This window comes from Lycorma delicatula, chromosome 9 (genome assembly GCF_047948215.1).
Source record: "Lycorma delicatula isolate Av1 chromosome 9, ASM4794821v1, whole genome shotgun sequence".
NCBI classification, from domain to species: Eukaryota; Metazoa; Arthropoda; class Insecta; order Hemiptera; family Fulgoridae; genus Lycorma; species Lycorma delicatula.
This window is the reverse complement of record NC_134463.1, coordinates 17,098,998-17,118,456: the sequence shown is the minus strand read 5'-3', so window position 1 is coordinate 17,118,456 and position 19,459 is coordinate 17,098,998. Positions and strand designations below refer to the sequence as shown.

General features: G+C 28.3%; 1 long non-coding RNA gene across 1 annotated transcript; it reads left to right on the top strand.

The window, feature by feature from the left end:
• Positions 1 to 745: 745 nt before the first annotated feature.
• LOC142330398 (uncharacterized) lies at positions 746 to 14,514 on the top strand. Its single transcript, XR_012757769.1, has 3 exons — positions 746 to 1,090; positions 8,032 to 8,160; positions 12,855 to 14,514. It is a non-coding gene; the product is annotated as an uncharacterized LOC142330398 (long non-coding RNA).
• Positions 14,515 to 19,459: the final 4,945 nt, after the last annotated feature.

Below are 19,459 nucleotides of genomic sequence, written 5' to 3'. Positions count from 1 at the left end.
AGATTAAAAAGTAACGGAGATAGGGAACATCCTTGACGGACTCCCTTTCTTATTAGGGGTTCTTTCTTATGTTCTTCAATTATTCCTGTACATGTTAGCAATTGTTCTTCTATCTCTGTATTTGAACCCTAATTTTTTTAAAATGCTGAACATTTTATTCCAGTCTACGTTATCGAATGCCTTTTCTAGGTCTATAAACGCCAAGTATGTCGGTTTGTTTTTCTTTAATCTTCCTTCTACTATTAATCTGATGCCTAAAATTGCTTCCCTTGTCCCTATACTTTTCCTGAAACCAAATTGGTCTTCTTCTAACACTTCTTTCCACTCTCCTCTCAATTCTTCTGTGTAGAATACTAGTTAAGATTTTTTTTAAATTAAAAGCGAACCAAATCGAACTGTCAGTTACAAATCCTTTTGTTTTTTTGTGAAAAAATTATTAATTATACATTTAAAAAATACATTTTTAAATATATTATATTGATAATAGTTTAAAAGTATTTTAATATAAAAACTATTAACTCGAACATTAAAACTAATTAATGCAGATTAATAAGGAAATAATAGTAAAAAAAAAATCTAACAGTATAAAATAAAAACGTGGCTTCTGAACAATATAGTGAAAAAAAATAAAATTGTGGTAACTTTGTATGGTGATTGTATAGAGAATGGGAAAAGATAACTGCTGGAGGAGTGTTTCCCCTCGTCAAAACAACGTGACAACAGTGTCAAAATTGAATGTGTTTTGGCAACAGTGTCAAAATATGTGTTACATTGATGAAAAATTGTATCACTTTATAATATTATTAGGTGCTTCCAATGTATAAAGCGATGTAGTGAAAATAAACAAAACTGACTGTAATATTTTCTTTCTGATAACTACTTATTAATCTAATATACGTATTATTAACGTTGTCAAATCTAACAGTAAATAATATCTATTTACCGTTATTAATATTAAGTAAATAATAAATATTTCTTTCTTTGCGATCTGTAGTGGCGTTTTTAAAATAGTATCAAATTTCGTTTATATGATTATTTGTAATTAGCGTATTCAGTATATATTAGAAAAGAATTTCGGCGTGTAAACTAGGTAAGTTCTTTCAGTAATAATATTTTATATTAAGAAGTAGTACACAATTAAATAATGTGATTTGCATTTATGTTAATATTAATTACAAGATTAGGAATAGGTTAGCAATAATTAAGAGATTTAATGACCTAAACGTTTGTACTCTTTGTAGGCTTTAAAATATTATTATTTTTAGTTTAGCCGAATATATTTTAATTAAATAAAATAAAATTTATATATATTACTTTATAAAAATATACAATAAAGCAAAATAATTTTCTTTCAAGTAAGTACCGAAACACTTGAGAGGGATTGGTGGGTGATTCATTTGTAGATTTGAATTGCTGAATATTTTATAGTAATATTTTTTACAGTATTAAGTTAATATTTTATGAACTTGAAAAAACATTCTTAGGTAAGAATAAGTTTTCAAATATGTATTCTATCCATAACCTGAGTATAAATTCCCTCGTTTGCAAATATTATGTATAATAATGTTTAATCTGTTTTTTCATTACATGTCAGTTATTTTTTTTTTTTAAATTTAAACTGAACATTTTCATTTTTCCATCTATATATATATGCATATATATATAGATGGAAAAATATAGATGGATATATTCTGCACTATATATGTATATAATAGAGAATGCAACCACAATCTTGCCACCTCACAAACTATTATGTTTTCTCTCTCAGCTACTCCAGATTGTTGTGGAATATAAGATACCATCGTAAAATGTTAACGCTTCCATTAGTTTTACCAAGCCTGATTCAACTGCAGCATTAGATGGACGTTCATTTGATTTATGGTCCTTTAACCTATATTTACGACAAGTAAGCTCCCACTTTAAAGTTTTTAGAGAGGTGGCCTATTTTTTCACAGGAAAAACATTTATTGTCATTGTGATTAGCCTTAACATAACTTCCCTTTCTAGAATTAGGTCTAGAAGTATGCTCCCTGGGTTGAGAATCGACCTTGAGTTAAAGATGTTTCATGTCCTTTTAACCTCGGTTCATAATTTAAAAGTCGTTCCTGCAGTTTAGACCATGTCTTATCTTCTGTTGGCAAGTCATGCCATGTGATGTAAATGGGGTAAAATTCTTGAGGCAATATTTGTAAAAGCCCTGCACACAACATCCTCATATATTGTTTTGCCTAAGAGTGTCATTTCATTTGAAGTTCATTGTACATGGCAAGAGGAATGTCAGATTTCTTTTAATTTCAACCATACTTCGTGGGTAGTGATGCAGCTAGCCACCCTAAAAAAATTAGTTTAGAGAAAGAATAATTCTTTTCTCTTCTTATTACTCTTTAAATAAATGTAAGTCCTATATGTATCTAATACTATATTTTTTAAAATTATTATGATGTACCCATCAACAAAATGAAAACAAAAACAAAACAGGAGAAGGTTGCTAAATTTTATAACGATATTTATTATCAAGTAGATTGAAACAAACGCATAAATAAAAATGATACAATTTCAATTAATATTAAATAATCAGATATCTCACCATATCTGATGGGGCATCGCATGACTTCCTTGTACGCATATTATATTACATATACACATTTTTAAAAGTACATAAAATTCTATTTCACTAACAACTAATTCATTTTTTTTTATTGCAATTGAATTATTATTTATTGCAACTTTTTCTTTACAATCAGAGGTTAATAATTGTTAATAAAGCAATGTATTTAAAAAAAAGAAAAAAGTCTGAGATGAAGTCTGATTCAAACTGATGTGCCTTCCCCTTGTAAGATCCAAATATTTCATTAATTACAATTTTATTTGGCTATAACTCTTGAACCAATAAGTACCATTCTTATGATATATCGTTGAAAAGCTCTCAATGAGGGCTTATTACTGCAGTAAAGAAAGTCCAAAATCTAATTTTTGTGGATTTTGAGCTTTTTTGGACACGTCCAGTCGATTGTAATCAAAAGGGGAGTGCACAACTATATGTTACAACAGTCATAAATCCAAAATTTCAACATTCTATGGCTAATCGTTTTTGAGTTATGTGAGACACATGTGTACACAGATGTCACGCCGAAACTAGTAAAAATGGATATTTGCGTTGAAATCTGAAAACAGAAATTTTTTGCAATCACAATTCTTCCTTTACGTTGTACAAGGGATTAAAAAAATAAAAATCACATACATTACTACGATTCAAAGAATCAGTGAACCAAGGGCCATGTCACATGGCTTCACAGAGAGATTTAATGTGAGTCACATAATATGGAGTCATAGTTGATATTATTTGCCTGTTCTTGTGTTCTTATCTTTTCCATTGAGAAAACTTGCTTTCATCAATATCAAATATAACCTTATTCAAGCGACCACAAAACATCAATAAAGAACTATCATTAAGGAATTATAAGAGAGCTGTGTGTGAGAGGTGTATAAGACTCAACAGTATTTTTATATTTACATTTTTTTTTTATTATGGATATTTATTTTAATTTTTTTTTTAATGGGGCTGTATTACTTTTATGAAGCTCTGCCTCTTATTAAAAATATTAAATTAGAGATAGAATAGGATAATGTAGCAAAAATGATATACTTTTCTTTACCACATCACATGACTGAAACAATCACATGAGCATGTAAACTTTTTAATTTTTTTTTTTGTGTTTGGTCAGCTTTGGAAAATGAAGCAATAATATTTTATTCATTTCTATTTCTTCTGTGTATTTTCTTTACTGGTTTTCCTACATTTCTTCTTTCTTTTGCTTTATTTTTGCCTTCTTCCTTCTAACCATATGTTTTTTCTTTTTTCTACATTTTCTTTCGAAATGTGTACCGGTTTTCTGAACATTTTCTATAATATACTATCTGCTTCAGATATTTTGATTTCATTTACAACCACTGAAATCTGTTGATTTACATTCTTTTTCTGTAAATGTGGTTGTAAATCTGTTTTATGAGACTGAAAAAAGATTTGGCTCTAATTTTTCTGATGGAATTGACATTTTCCTGCTTTTATTGTATTTGTAAATGCCTTTATTACTTCTTAATTTGCATCCATTTTGTTGTATTATTACTGGTTCTAGAAACTTTCTAGTTTTTACTTTGTATTTTTCTATTGAATTTATTTTATTCGATTTCAAACTGCAGATGCATCTGAATCAAACAGATCCTCTGGTTTGATTACTGTATTTTAGTGCCTGATTTTGGCATCTACTGAGATGTTCTTTTTGAAAATATTTTTTGTTAGTTGATTGGCAAATTTTATTTTTCTCGTTCGTGTGTGGTTTATTTATCTAAATCATTTACTTGGATTATTTCTGCCATATATTTAAATTTGTTATTGAATTTTCCATATTTTATTTTTACTTGCGGAAATCTTGGTTGGTCATTGTACCTTTTTCAAATAAATTTTTAGCCTTTTTTACCCTCAGTTGTCCTCAGACAACAGAGCCATAATTTTTAACAGAATCTCTTAATAAAATTTACCATCTTTAGTGATGTAGATACAGTATAACAAGTTATTCACTGAAAGATAACTTACTGTCAAAACATATAGCTAAGTCTTTAATAGGAGATACGTTTTGTATTGCAGTATTATTTTATATTATTCAGTTGCACAATTATATCAACATTTGCAAATCTTCCAAATTGAATATGAAATCAACTTTTTTTAAATAAGAAGAAATACTATTTAAAAACTAAACGGATCATTTTTGAAATCACATCATTTTTTGCACAAAGTTCAAGTCGATTGTCAAAGTTCAAGCCTAATTGAATATCAATTAGATTTGTAATAGGCTTAGACAATTTCATATCATCTGCAAAAAATTAAAAAAAAAGTGAATAGCGTATGAATAAACTAATGTCATTTATAAATATTATGAAAATTGGAGAACCCAAATGCGATGCGCATTCCTTGTCTTACTCCACATGTAACATAAATAGGCGTAGAGATAAAATTATCAACTTTAGTGTAGGAAATTCTGTTTGAACGAAATTATGTATCCAAGACAACAATTTATTATTAAATCCACACACAGGTAGTTTTTTAATAAGTAATTTGGTATTAATTACACCAAACGCACAACAAAAATCGGTGTAAATTGCATCAAGATAATTATACCACCATTTAGTGCATCAACAGTATATTCCATATATACATACAAGTTTGTTTGCATAGATTTACCTTCCAAAAAAACCATGTTGTTCAAGAACTATATAAATTTCTTTATGCAGTGTGATTTTCATACAAATTAACTTATCTAAGAGCTTGGAGAAAAACTTGCATTTGCCAAGGGCAATAATTATTTATATCTGAATGTCACAATTTTTAAATAATGGGCGTATGTAACAAATTTTTCAAACACTAGGAAAAACAAGAGTGTTTAAAGAATGATTGAAGAGCTTAGTTAAAAACTGTACAAAAAGGATTACATAAGAGCATTTCTTCACTAAAAGAGGATGAATATATTCTGGGGCAAAGAGTTATAATTATGTCAAATGGTCTCTTCAACATCATTGTCAGTTAAAATAATGTTTAACTGCAGCGATCATTACAGTTAAATGTAATTTTAGTTAAGGAAAAATCATTGTTAGTATAGACATTCCCAAACTTTTTAGCAAAAAAGTTCTACAATTTCAGCACCCTTATTAGCATACTCATTTAAAAAAGCATACAAGATGGATAAGATCTACCGTTGTCATTTTTATTAACAAATCTAAAAAAAAGTGTTTGGAATCACCAGATAAAGATTCATCAACTTTAACAGTAAAATTTAATAATAAATCTTTATGACTAAGAGTATTACATAAACTTAGTTCTTAAATAATTCCTAATAATAAGTAGATTAATGTTGTTTTTGAAGGTTATGAAACTTCCTGTTATTAATAATTGCAATAATAATTTCACTAGAGAACTACTTTGAAAATTTAATTTTTTTTTAATAAATAGTTTTGGTACATGACTTCCAATAATATTATAGTGGTCGCCATTAAAGATGGTACTTGTGTTTAAACTATTGTTTATATAGTTTTTGTTTAAACTACATCTGAGTTAAAAAAAAATTGCACAAAAAAAACAAAGGTATCGTTGGAAACTGCTATTATTTTTTCGCTAACTGTAATCGGCCTATTTTAGTTACCATCATTTGTTTGAAAATTAGGGGCATGAGAAGCAGAAAAATCATTGTTAGTATAGACACTCCCAAATTTTTTAGCGAAAAAGTTATACAATTTCAGTGCCCTTATTAGCATACTCATTTAAAAAAGCATACAAGATGGATAAGATGTGTTGTCATTTTCGTTAACAAATCTAAAAAAAAAGTTTGCATTTTTTTTGAGGCCAACTTTGATTTGCTATAAAATCAAAACCGGTCTAGATAAAAATTTTCTACATTTGGAGGTAGATTAAACGATTTTTTCTCAATAATTATAATTAAGATTTAGCCCAAAACTAGTATTATTTAAGCCTGCAGAGTGTTTTTTATGAGACAGCCTAACTTTAGTATCAATGAATATTTTATGGGAAAAAACTTATCGTTGAAACAATTTGAATAGGATGAAAAAGTTTTGAAAATAGAGTATGTAATATCAAGCTTTTAATTGAAATCGAAAAGGTATAAAAAGATAATTCAAAAGTACAGCTGCAACTAGTAGTTGAGCTTGTAACCTGTTTGTTGCTATAATTACTAGTGACTAAGGACTTAATGAACTCATCAGACTGAAGACTGTCATTGCAATTAATTTGTACTAATAGACAGAGACATAATATCAATATATTGTAATCAATAATACCTGCTCACTGAGACTGCTTCTTCATTCTTCATATATTGCCACAATTTTAAATCGGTTATGATCCTCACCATAAAATGCGAATTAATTCAACTCTACAAATAACAATTTTTACAAAATTAATGCCTGATATTAATGGAGATTTCTTTTTTCTACACTTAATGTTAACCGAAATGTGATGTTTATACTTAAAACAACCTGTAAGCTTAAATAGTAGTAGTTTTGGACTAAATTGTAATTAAAATTATCGAGAAACAATCGTTTAATCTACTTCCAAAAGTAGAAAATTTTTATCTCTATCGGTTTGGATTTTGTAGCAATTCAAAGTTGACATTCTCAAAAAAGTGCAAAACATCCACTTTTCATGTTACTAATTTTCAAACAAATGATTGTAACTAAAATCGGCTGAATCCGATTTTATTGTTAGAGCAAAAATAATTGCAGTTTCTGATAATACCATCATTTTTACTGTGTGGTTTTTTTTTTGCAACTGAGATGCAATAACACAAGCACCATATGTGACCACTGTAATACATAGTTGAATTCCTCAGCAAAAATTTCTATATCATGATCATTATCAGATTTCGATCAGGCATGGTATTTTTCTTATGCTATAAAATTGCATTTCCACGTTCCAGATAAAAGTTTCAAGCTTACATGGCGACAAAAAATAAATAAATATAAATTAGAATCATACTCTCATTCATAAAATGTTGAATCTTACAAAATTTATATTTTTACAATTTAGTATGTATCGATCAGATATAACATTATAATTAATCTTAGGTAACGTTACCTCTAAAAGTAAATTATATTTATCACTATGAAAAATTTCACCGTAAATAATATTAACATTAATTGTAAGATAAGAAAAAACTGAATCATGAGAATTATCGCAACAGTTGAACAAATTATTTGGTTGAAATATTGCAATTTGTAGAAAAATCTGTAAGGTGAATAACAGCAATTTTAATATTTAAATTTGGATGATAAAATTTGGTGTAAAACATTTTCTAGATTTTACCATACAAAACCCGGTCCATTAAAGTCACCTAATAATAATAATAATAATTTGACTGTGGCTGCACTGTTAATGTATGCGGTAAGGGAACAATTTATTTTATAAATTCTACAGAAAATCATAAACATATTTACTTTGTAGCATTAAATTATTGTTTTTTATTACAGCAAATATATTTTGTACAACTGAAAGAAGAACCGCTTGACATTATGAATGGTGAAATCGAAAAAGATTCTTTAGCAGTTGAAGAGACAAACTTAGTTAAATCAGAAAATTTACAAGTTGAAAATGAAGTGGTAAGAGCGTTAGATTTTGTATACAGTGGAACACTAATTATCCAGATGGACCTTGCAAGGCCAAATGTGGATAATTTAAAAGAGGTTTATCATATATATATATTGCACATATCATTCTATATTTAGTGGGTAACACTAAGGAAAACATTAAAATTAAAAAAAAGTAAACGTATTTCAGTGAAATTAAGAAGAAATTTGGAACATATGTACAATGTAAGAAAAAAGAGATGTAGTAATGCGGTACAAAAAATACAGTTTGTAGAAATTTACTTTTATAATTATAATAAATAAATGAAATTATTATATATAAACGAATTGCAAAAAAGGCAGTTAAAAAACCCAGTATAATAAAGATTGATAAAAAAGTTCCTATTGAAGCAAGGGTTTGTTTGAATAGTTTAAATTTTTCAAATAATGTACTAGCGTTTTTTAAGTTGCCTAGTCTGGATTTAAGTAGTCCAGTTAGTTGGACATCTGGAAAATTGGCGTCCCACTGTATTATCTTTTCATTATAATTTTCTAATATGTAAATTTTGGATTACATACATATAGTTCACTTTTCAACTCGTGTGTGTGTATATATATATATATTTAGCCCACCAGGCTGGTCTAGTGTTAACTTATGGCAAATCAGTGGTTTAACTGCTGATTTTCAATGTCAAAGGTTCTCGGGTTCAAATCCTAGTAAAAGTTAGTTGCTTTTATAAAAATTTAATAACTAAACTGAGGATACCGATATACTTTGGTGGTTGGGGTTCAGTTAAGCATACGTCTCAGGAATGGTACGCCTGAGTGTACAAGACTTCACATTATTTATATGTCCTACATATCATCCTTATCTCATTGGACCATGGTGGGGTAGCTTTATTATTCACTAGTTTAACAAACTGCAGTCTAATTTGTGTTTAGTTAAACACAAGACATCTTGTTTATCTTGTCACTTCAACAGCATCATTTTTCCTACCTTACCGCATACTGCATGAATTTCAGTTTTATTTAATTTTTTTTTTTAAATATTACACCTGTATTTGCTGACGTTACCCATAAGTCAATATTTCGCTCACTCAACCCAGAGCAAGCTCAGGGGCAATAATAGTTATAAGTGTAAATACAGTAACCATTCTTTTAACAGATTACTAATTTCTAAAAGACTCATGACAATGCTTAGTGGTGTAGCCATGATTAGGGTTTTTTACTATTTTTACAATTTCTGTGTCTGTACCTACATGAACTTTCAAGTTACATATATAACCGGTTTCTGACTCTGAAATAACTTACACCGTAATGTCAAAGCGTGCTCTTTTTATTCTAATAAACTGAATGAAGTTAAGTCCTCCTTTCCAGTAAACTTTCATCAGTTGCTAAATTTTTTTTCTGGTGTGTATACTTCTCTGAATCTGTTAACAAGATAGTCAATAATCGATCTTATTTTTTTAGATGGATTAGTATTATCATCAGTAAGATGGATGATATGCGACAGAAGTTTAACACTTTTGGATAAAATTTTTCTAGATCCAAGACTTGTAAAAAGAGGCTTGTTTGTATAATAACTTTCAATTTGTGGCTTCCAAGTGATTCCTGATTGCATTTATACGGCTGCAAACAAAAGCATCTCATATTATCAGTCTGTTTCCACAGGTGAAACCTCAAAAACCGGTTTAGTATTTATTATTTTTTTTAAGACATTTTTGACATAAGATTAGTCTTCTTCACTAGAATATTAACTATTTTATTAGTAAAAAATAACTTTAATAATGAATATACATTTTTAAGGCCATCAATTGGGAAGTTTATTCCTGGAGTACCAATAAATATTTGAGGGTTGGAAAGCTTTGTGGTAACATCATACATCAGCCATTCTAAGCCCAATGTATTGTCTTTTTTTTTAGCGACAGATATTCGAGGTCCTACATCGAATATCTTTACCTTTCTGGACGGGAGGTTATAAATCCTGTTCTATATCGTGCTAGTCGTTGGTAATATTCACAAGAAAATGAGAATCACTGTCCAAGTCGTTATCAGATGAACCGTTTAAAAGTTCAATTATATCATTATCATTTACAGATAATGATCAGTCCATGTTGAACTAATAAATATCAATTACAATATCCAATTCTTATATCGGTAATATTTTAAAACGATAATAAACGATTCAAATAATAACATGAATATCATTTACTCGCATAAAAAATATAGTTGCAGTAAACAACTCTGTTATTTGTTATTTACATATGGTCGCATCCACAGATACAAAGAGTTGGAAATAAAAATATGACTGAAAATTACACAAAAATAGTAGGAAAAATTACAAAAACCATAAAAGAAAACAATAGATTACACAAAGAAATAAGAGAAATACTAACTCAACATATGGAGCAATCAAAACAACAAAAATATATGCACAGTAACACCTTTTCAGAACGATAAGAAACAAGATATATAGAATAGAGAAAAATATGCTATCGCTTCAGCATTAAATTAGAATAAAAATAATGAAATTAAAATAAAATAAATTTTAATTACATATTTATATTAGAAAATGTTAACATATTTACCATATTATCACAAAAGATATTTGTAGTTAGCATCTGGCAGAGGTGATGCAGCAATGTTAAAGTAATCATACTCAGAACCACCTGATGCAGAATGTTGTCCTAGTGCCTTGGACAACCACAGAGTTCACTTCGGTTGCCATTCCTATCTATCCAGAGGTCTCCACTTCACCTCCTGGTGAACACACACAGGAGGTGGCACAATGTTAACCGTTCTGCATACCGTGCAAATTCTGTAAACCATAACAAATCATAACAATTCGACAGTTTTGACTGTTCGCATAACCATCGAGGTGGATTCAAGCTTCATCACTAAAAAACATTGTATTTAAAAATTTGATTCCGTTATTGTTTACGAGAGACCTAAACCGACAGCAATATTACAATTGCTTGTTTAAATCTGGAGGCTGAAGCTCTTGGAATAATCGTACGCGATACGGATATGATTTCAATTTTTTAGCAGCTTTCTGAACACTTGAATATGACAAATCGACTTGCGTGGAAAGTTTTAAACTTTTCCCTGGAGAATTGAGGAATCTTGTTTTCACATTCTCTAAAAAAATCATCTGTCAAGCAAGTTGGTCGACCACTACATTTTCTGTCGCAAACACTACCTGTCTCTCGAAAGCGGTTTGCTAGGATAGAAATTTACATTTTTTCTGGCGCAGGAACACCAACAAATTTAATTTGAAATTATTATTTTACACTCGCGTACGATTTCATAGCAAAATATTGTTCAAGAATGAAAACACGTTGTTCTGTGGTAAAAGACATTCTGTTTGTAACACGACCGGAAACGGCACAAGAGTTTATACAGCTCGAGAGAATCAACTCACACTGCCGTATCTATACCGGTTGAGTAGCGCTTCCAACTTCGTGTCACAAAACAAAATTTCCTTTTCTTAGAAAAAAATTACCAGCCATTAACAATTGGATAACAGGACTAAAAAATCACCCTGTATTATTGAAATTTTAAATGCCTTTTATTTAGTAACAATAAATATAAATTACATTTTCCTGTTGAGATCACAAAACAAAAATCTATTTTATTAAATTTACAAATACCTTTTATGATGAAATATTATTTTGTGTCCTTATATATTTACAATTATGTAACAAATATTAATGTAAGGTTTCTATTGAATTTACCATTTTGTTTGAATCCAGATAATTTTCAACTGATTATGAAGAATGATAGAAACATTAAAGAAAATAATCTTTCATCTACTTTAAAATTTAATTTAAAGCATAACAAGTTTTGCCTATGAAGTATTTAAGAATGATGTCATAAGAGTAGCAATATAGGTCTGCTTACTTAGATAACAATAAAGAAAATCATTCTTTGGAAATTCAGTATGGGCAAAAGAAAAGTTATAATGAATTAACAATAAGGTCAATAATTAATGATAAAGGCCATTAAGGTAAGAAATGGATCTGAACAAGTATAATCCTGATCTGCTAATAAAATTTATTTATGATATTTGAGTGAAAGCTATCATTTGTACACTAGTATGCCAAATAATCATTTAACATTTGAATTATCATTCATACCTAAAATCAAATAAACCTAATGCATACTACAAGATTTTTTGCCAGGTTACTTTCTGTTTTCAATAAAGATTTATAAGTTTTATTGAAACTATCTAATTGATTATAAAAAGGTAAAAAGATATTCACATCAATCAGATTTAAAATATGAAATAGGTGCTGTATTGAAGACATGTCATTGTTGCAACACAGCTTGAATTGCAATTTAACGATTTTTTAAGTAAAATATTGAAGTTTATATCAATTTCCAATTGAGTTTAAACAAATTAAATATTAAACAGTTCCAAAACCAATGCTTTATTTTAAAACAAATAACACACTATAACATGAAGTTAAAACAAACAACGCAGTTGTTAATACCAATAAAAATGAACAGAATCTTTGTTTTAATTTATTAAGAATATCTGTTGATCCATTAAGCAGTGTAAGTTTAATTCCTTATCAAGAAATTTATATAAATAATTATAATTATGAAACTAGCAATAATACGAGGATTATTTTTTTTTCAAGGTCTGATCGGTCACGAAATTAAAACCACAGTGAAAATAAAAAATTTTTTATTTGTAACAAGTACATACATAGTTGTGTTTTCAGCAATGTTTCTACGCCGGTCTGCACTCCATGTCTGTACCAAAATGTTGTCCTCCTAGCCAGCGTTTCATGTGAGCAAAGAGGTGAAAATCGGATGGAACAGTGTCCGGGCTGTATGGTGGGTGATCAAACAGTTCCCAACAAAAACGCTGCAGGAGCTTCTTTGTTACAGCTGCAGTGTGCAGCCTAGCATTGTCATGGAGAAAGACAATGCCTGATGACAACATTCCTCTCCGCTTATTCTGAATTGCCCTTCGTAGACGTAGAAAAGAGTCACACAGTATGAGGCTGCAGTGATGGTCGTGCCACGTTCCATGAATTCCACCAAGAGAACTCCATTCCGGCACGTCACACTTGGCAGAAGATGCTATTGTTGAAGACATGTTTACGTGCTAGCTGCGTGTTCAGAACTAAACGAAGTGATGTGACGTGATTGAAGGCCATACTAGAGACGCTGTGCAAAGGTTCATCTGATTTTTGCACGGGTTTTTATTTCGCGACCGATCGGACCTTGAAAAAAAAATAACCCTTGTATAAACCTGCAAAAATAAAATGGATCAGTGGATAGGGCCAATTTAAATATAATAAGCAGTATTATAACAATGGAAACAATGTATAGTAGCATACAAATTAATCTGAATTCAGAGAATTTTTTGTTTATTTCTATGTTGTGGCTATAATGCTTGACCATACCATTCTTTAAGTTGTCCATTTATAAGAGATTATTTTCCTTTGGTTATTGATCAATTTTCATGTTTTAAATAGTGTTTTGTGAAAGTTTATTTCATTTTTTAATACAAAATCATACTTTCTTATTTTTTTGTTCTGTGGGTCTTGAATTTATAATAAAGGAAATAGATTTCAACTTCTTGCAGTTGAAAAGCTTGTTGACCAGCTAAAAAGCAGCTTCTAACACAGCTATGTGCAAAAAAAGGCTCTTATGATCCAAAGCACAGCTTATCTGGAAAATAAAACAGGAAAAATGTTGTTTTTTGATGACTACATTTTTATGTTCAGGGGCAAAGCGTTCCATATATCACAAAAGTATCAGATGAAAATACATCACCTCATTTTCAACAATCAGTTGAATCTCCCCAGAAAAAAATGTTCTGGGGCTGTTTCACATTTGAAACCCCTTGTTTATTACTTCCAATAGATGATTTGTTGAAAATTGATGTATATGTCAATTTTCTGAAGTAAAGGATTGTGATGCAACTTCAATTTAATTCCGACAAAGCAATGGGGTGTTGAAGAAGATTTGAAGTCACGTCAAGTTTCCAAAGAGTGGAAAATTTTATTGAAGCATGAAACTATTAAAGTGCTTTCATGGCGATACGTAAGAGAGAAACCACTTCTTACCATATATTCCTTGATAAATTATCAAGAATAAAGTAATTATTTTAATTGATTACAAACTTTTTTGGGAGTCATGTAAGGTAATTTACAACAATTAGGTTATGTCATTTAATGTACGTAAAATAAACATTAAATTCTCTAATTTTTAAATGAACAAATTCACAGGAGCCTTTATCGAATTTTATTTGATTGTTAATACGATACACAACTGCTTAGAATTAAATCGTTTGGATACGTTTAGTTTAAAAAAAAACGTGCGTATTTGTTAAACATATGTTTAGTGTAATCAAATTATAACATATATTTTTTGTGTAATAAAAAAAAAACACGAAGAATTCTGAAGTATCCTATTATAAATTATTTGTTACATTGTATAATAATTATAAAACAAAATTAAATATTTGATGAATATTTTGAAATGACTGCCTTTTAATACATTGCTGAATTATATTACAATCAAGTAAATTAAACATTATAACTTTTTTTCTTTGAAATAACTAAACAATTTAAACTCCGACAATTATTTATTTCTTTGTTAATGTTACAAAAATATACATTATTTTTATATTTTTTATTTTAAACCACCTGTCCATAAAATCTATAATGTTTGTACACCTGCTTAAACCGATCGTATCAGATGTTTTGTTACCGAATGCGAAGTGTTTGTTTCTTTATCAGATTACAGTTCACATACGGTAAGCCAGTTATTTTTACATGGATTTGAATACTAAATCGTGGATACCGGTGTTCTTTGGTGATTGGGTTTCAATTACCACACATCTCAGGAATGGTCGAACTGAGAATGTACAAGACTACACTTCATTTACACTCATACATATCTCATCCTCTGAAGAATTATCTAAATGGTAGTTACCGGAGGCTAAACAGGAAAAAGTTCACATACGGTAATGGCGGAGAAAAAGTGGTTGCGAAGTATGTTATACCAAATAGTATTTGAATTTCATTAAATATAATCATTCAAATGGGTGAAAACGGTTATAATAAAGTAGAAAACCCAGTTCTGCACGTGTTAGTGTTCGGGTTTCATCATAAAAAGGGATGTCAAGTAAGTTTCGTTGAAATACTTTGTTTATATTGGTTAGATATTTTTGCAGTTTTTTATTATATTGGATTATAGTTATATTCAGTATTGCATTAAGGATTTATTTTTAATTTAAATGTTTGAAAATTAAATGAGATTAGTTAGCTATGGAATTATATATGTATTCGTGTTGACTAAAACTCTTGCAGCTTTTAAACAATATTTGTTTATTTTATTTCATCTAATCGCATTAATGCTTCTATTATAACGTAACATTAACTTTAATGAAGTTAAGGGTGCAATTGTACTTTGTACAGTACTGTTATTAGAATAATAATTTGTTTAATATGTTATGGAATATTCTCTTCAGTGGTTAGGTTTACTTTTATTGCTCAGCTTTTTGATAACATTATCAGTATTTGATGCACAACCTTTTAAAAATAACTAAATCAGTATTATTAATACTGCATAACATGTTTTACATTGTAATATTCTGTTGTGTAGCAGAATATTGATTAAAATATCATTTACCTTTAATTGACTCCACAGTTGATATAAACCGTGAAGGAAACTTAATTTGAGTATCAAACTTTTCTATAGGTTATTCATAATATACTCTAATTAAAGTAATATAATTAAAAGAATTTTTTAAGAATATTATTATAATAATAATTAAAAATAACTTGGAAAACATGGCATGTAAATTATGACAGACACTTTGAATAATGTAAGTTGTCTATGACTCATTGGATTTTTTTCATCAATACTAAGACCTCAAAACAGTATCTTAAAGTTTTTATGTCAAAAAAGTTAAAATATACAATTTTTTTAAGTTTAATTAAAAAAAAAACATTAAGGGTTTTTATTAATAGTTATTGCACCATATTTTTGTGTATATAAAAGTTAAAGTTTAATTATGTCTTGTGTTTTAACTTTTATGTTACAAACTTAACAGAAGAATTTAATGTTAACAAAATGTATTAAAAATATATAAATTTATTTATTAAAATATATATAAATCGTTTTTTTATTATTATTTTTTGTTTGATATTAAAATATTTGCAACCATATTTGAATTTTAATAATTGTGTCCAGTGATAGGTTTGTAAAGTTTTGTGTAATTTAGATTTTTATTTTTATCTAATTTAAAATTTTTGAATTATTATTTATATTATTTTTGTCTTGTATGTAACATATTTTACAGTTAATGTTATTTAAATTTTTTCTAGTTTGTTCATTGTATTATCTGTTTCAATTGTCATATTAGATTCCTCCCAAGATTTTTCTTCTAATGATAGTTGTATTTTTGGAATTATAAAAATAAAACTATAGAAAATATTAGGGCTATACAGATATTGATTTTTTACTTGGTATCTTGAGAAAAAAAAATTGCAGTAACATATTGATATATATGATATTTAAATATTATGAGGTAGCATTTAAACATCTTAGTAGTAAGATGTTTATACATTATAATTTATGCCTTAAACACCTTATAACTAATAACTGATTGTGTTTGCACACACACACATTTGTGTGTGTGTGTATATATAAGAAAGAGAAGTTAGTAAGAGAGTTGGATTAGGAAAATCTTTCCCTCCAAAAACAAATATCCTAGGAAATTATAGTTAAGCAGGTATTTGTGATTTAAATGTCTGGTAAAAAAGTTTTTACCAGCCTCATTAGTAAGTGTTTCTTTTGGGAAGCTGTTCAGCACATATGGGATTCATGTGGAAATAAATTGTAGTTTCTTAAAAACTTTAAAAAAATTCAGTATCTAATTTCATTCATCCTTCTTTTTCTTATGTGTCCATTACCAGTACTATGGTAATTCATGTAACTCGCATAAGGGGCGTATCTATAAAATAACTTATTTATGAATAGATTACTACATATAAATAATAAAATATTTGTATGTATTACAATTTAATGCTTGACCCCTTCAATTTAGTTTTGATTTAAAAATGCATACAAATCCAGAGATCTTGTTTTCTATTGGTCTAAGATATGAAAGAGATCAATTTCTGTTGGCTGTTTTAACACATTTTCCATTTTCTGCTTTACTGTATCAACCGATTTAAAATGTCTAAAAGAAAAAAGTCACATAATGTCAAATCTAGCAAATAAATGTTCCAGTATTATAATATGTCTATTGTTAAAAAACTGCTTCACAGAGTGCTGTGAGCATTGTAATGAAGAATGAAATTATGTTTCCATAGTTGTCGTTTTTTCCAACTCTTTCTCAAACTTTGTCAAAACTTCCATTTAATAATGCTTGTTCCCTGTTGTGTTTTCTAGAACCTAGTTCTAGAACTTAATATTGATTAAACAATATATAATATAAATGTAAAAAAAAAACTTTATGTACATTAATGAACACAATATTATTGTTATGTAAATTTTGAATAAAGGTATGACTTGTTTTATGTTTTCCTAGCATCATTTTTATGATTTTATTGTATAAATAACCTGATATTAATCTTCCTTCATCGTGAGAAAGTGTTATAATGATGAAGATTTTTAGTTAAAATATTTATTCCATTTTTGGTGCAAACTGAATTAACTTTGAATTAGAACATAAAATGTTTTTATTCATCTCTAGTAGTTATACAAAATTATCAATCCTGATTGACTGAATCTAAGAATAAATCTGATTTATTTCATCAAATGTCTTATTTAGCGAAACAGTATTGCCTATGTTGCCTTACAAAAAACAAAATTTTAACTAATTTTTATCTGCCTTTTACAGAAATATCAGTACAATTCATAATTTTTTTTAATTGTTACTACTATAAAATCTATAAGAATTTGTTTTCCTAGTTCATAATCTTTTTTTTTTAATTTGGTTCCTTTTGTGATTATAAAAAATAAAAATACATCTACTTTAAGTTATTAAGCTGCTAAAAATGTTTTCTTGATTAGTATAGTATTATAAATGGTCTCTCAAACGTAACAGTCAAGACTGTGAGGTGAATATGTCAGAGATAAGTATCTAATATCAAAATATGTTTTTTTTTATTGAAGAAAAATAAAATAAACAGAAAAAGTAATATTTTTCACAAATATGAGTACATAATCTAATGTTTTAAATAATGTTGCATATATATAGATGAATTCATAGGAAACAATAGTCATTCTTCAAGATGACAACTATTCTCAAAAAATAAGAAGCACTATATCGAGCTTATTAGGCTAAATGGTTTTCTATTGCCTTCTTTACTGAAATACTGTTGCACATCAGTATGTTAGCTCATCATACCTTCAAGTGGCAATTTCACTTTCTCTGCAGAGATTTGCTGTATACTAAACATTATTATTCTCAGAGAAGAACTGTAACTGTAACTGGTATCACAATTTATCTGAGATGTTTTACTTGTGTAGACTTGGATAGACAGTACAGAGTCAACAAAAAAGATTGCAGCAATTTAAAAAAAAATTGTATCTCAGAAACCACTAGAGATAATCAAATGAGTATTTTTTTAAAAAAATTAACCAACTCAAAAAATGTTTTCTACATATAAACATCAAATTAAAACTACAGATCGTCCTAAACGTGTTGAATTCACAAGTAAAATGTTAATAAGATTGATAATGATGAAATGTTTTTTATGGTGAAGCAACTTTCCATGTCAGTGGTTTTGTCAGCCCGCATAATTGTAGGATATGGGGATCTCAGCAACCCAGTGAAATTATTGAGTATATCTGAGATTCCTCAAAAATAAACGTGTGATATTTGATTGTGTGATTGGCCCATTCTTTTTTCATGAGCCTTCTATTGCAGGGAATATTTATTTAGACATGCTACAACTAAACAAACTACAAACAACTACAAACTACAACTACAAATTGACCAAATTGAACGAGAAAGTTACTGCTTTAATGTTTCACAACAAGATGGTGTGCCCCCAGACTTTAGCCTAGACATTCGATGTTTCTATTAATCTTGAGAGCTTAATAATATTCTAGATTTAATTAATATTAAATTTGAGCTAATTCTGTAAAATTGTATTGTTTAGTATGACAAAATGTTAAAAAAACATTTTAAAATTTAAATAAAAAAACAACTCATTTTTAAAATACATGTAAATCTTTTTGGAACACTGCTTTTCTAGAAGATCTTTTATTTATGCAGCTCCTTTTATTGAGATAGTTTAGAGATAAGCACCAAATCGTAAGTTGTTTTGTTAGTATTAAAAGCAGTAATATTAAT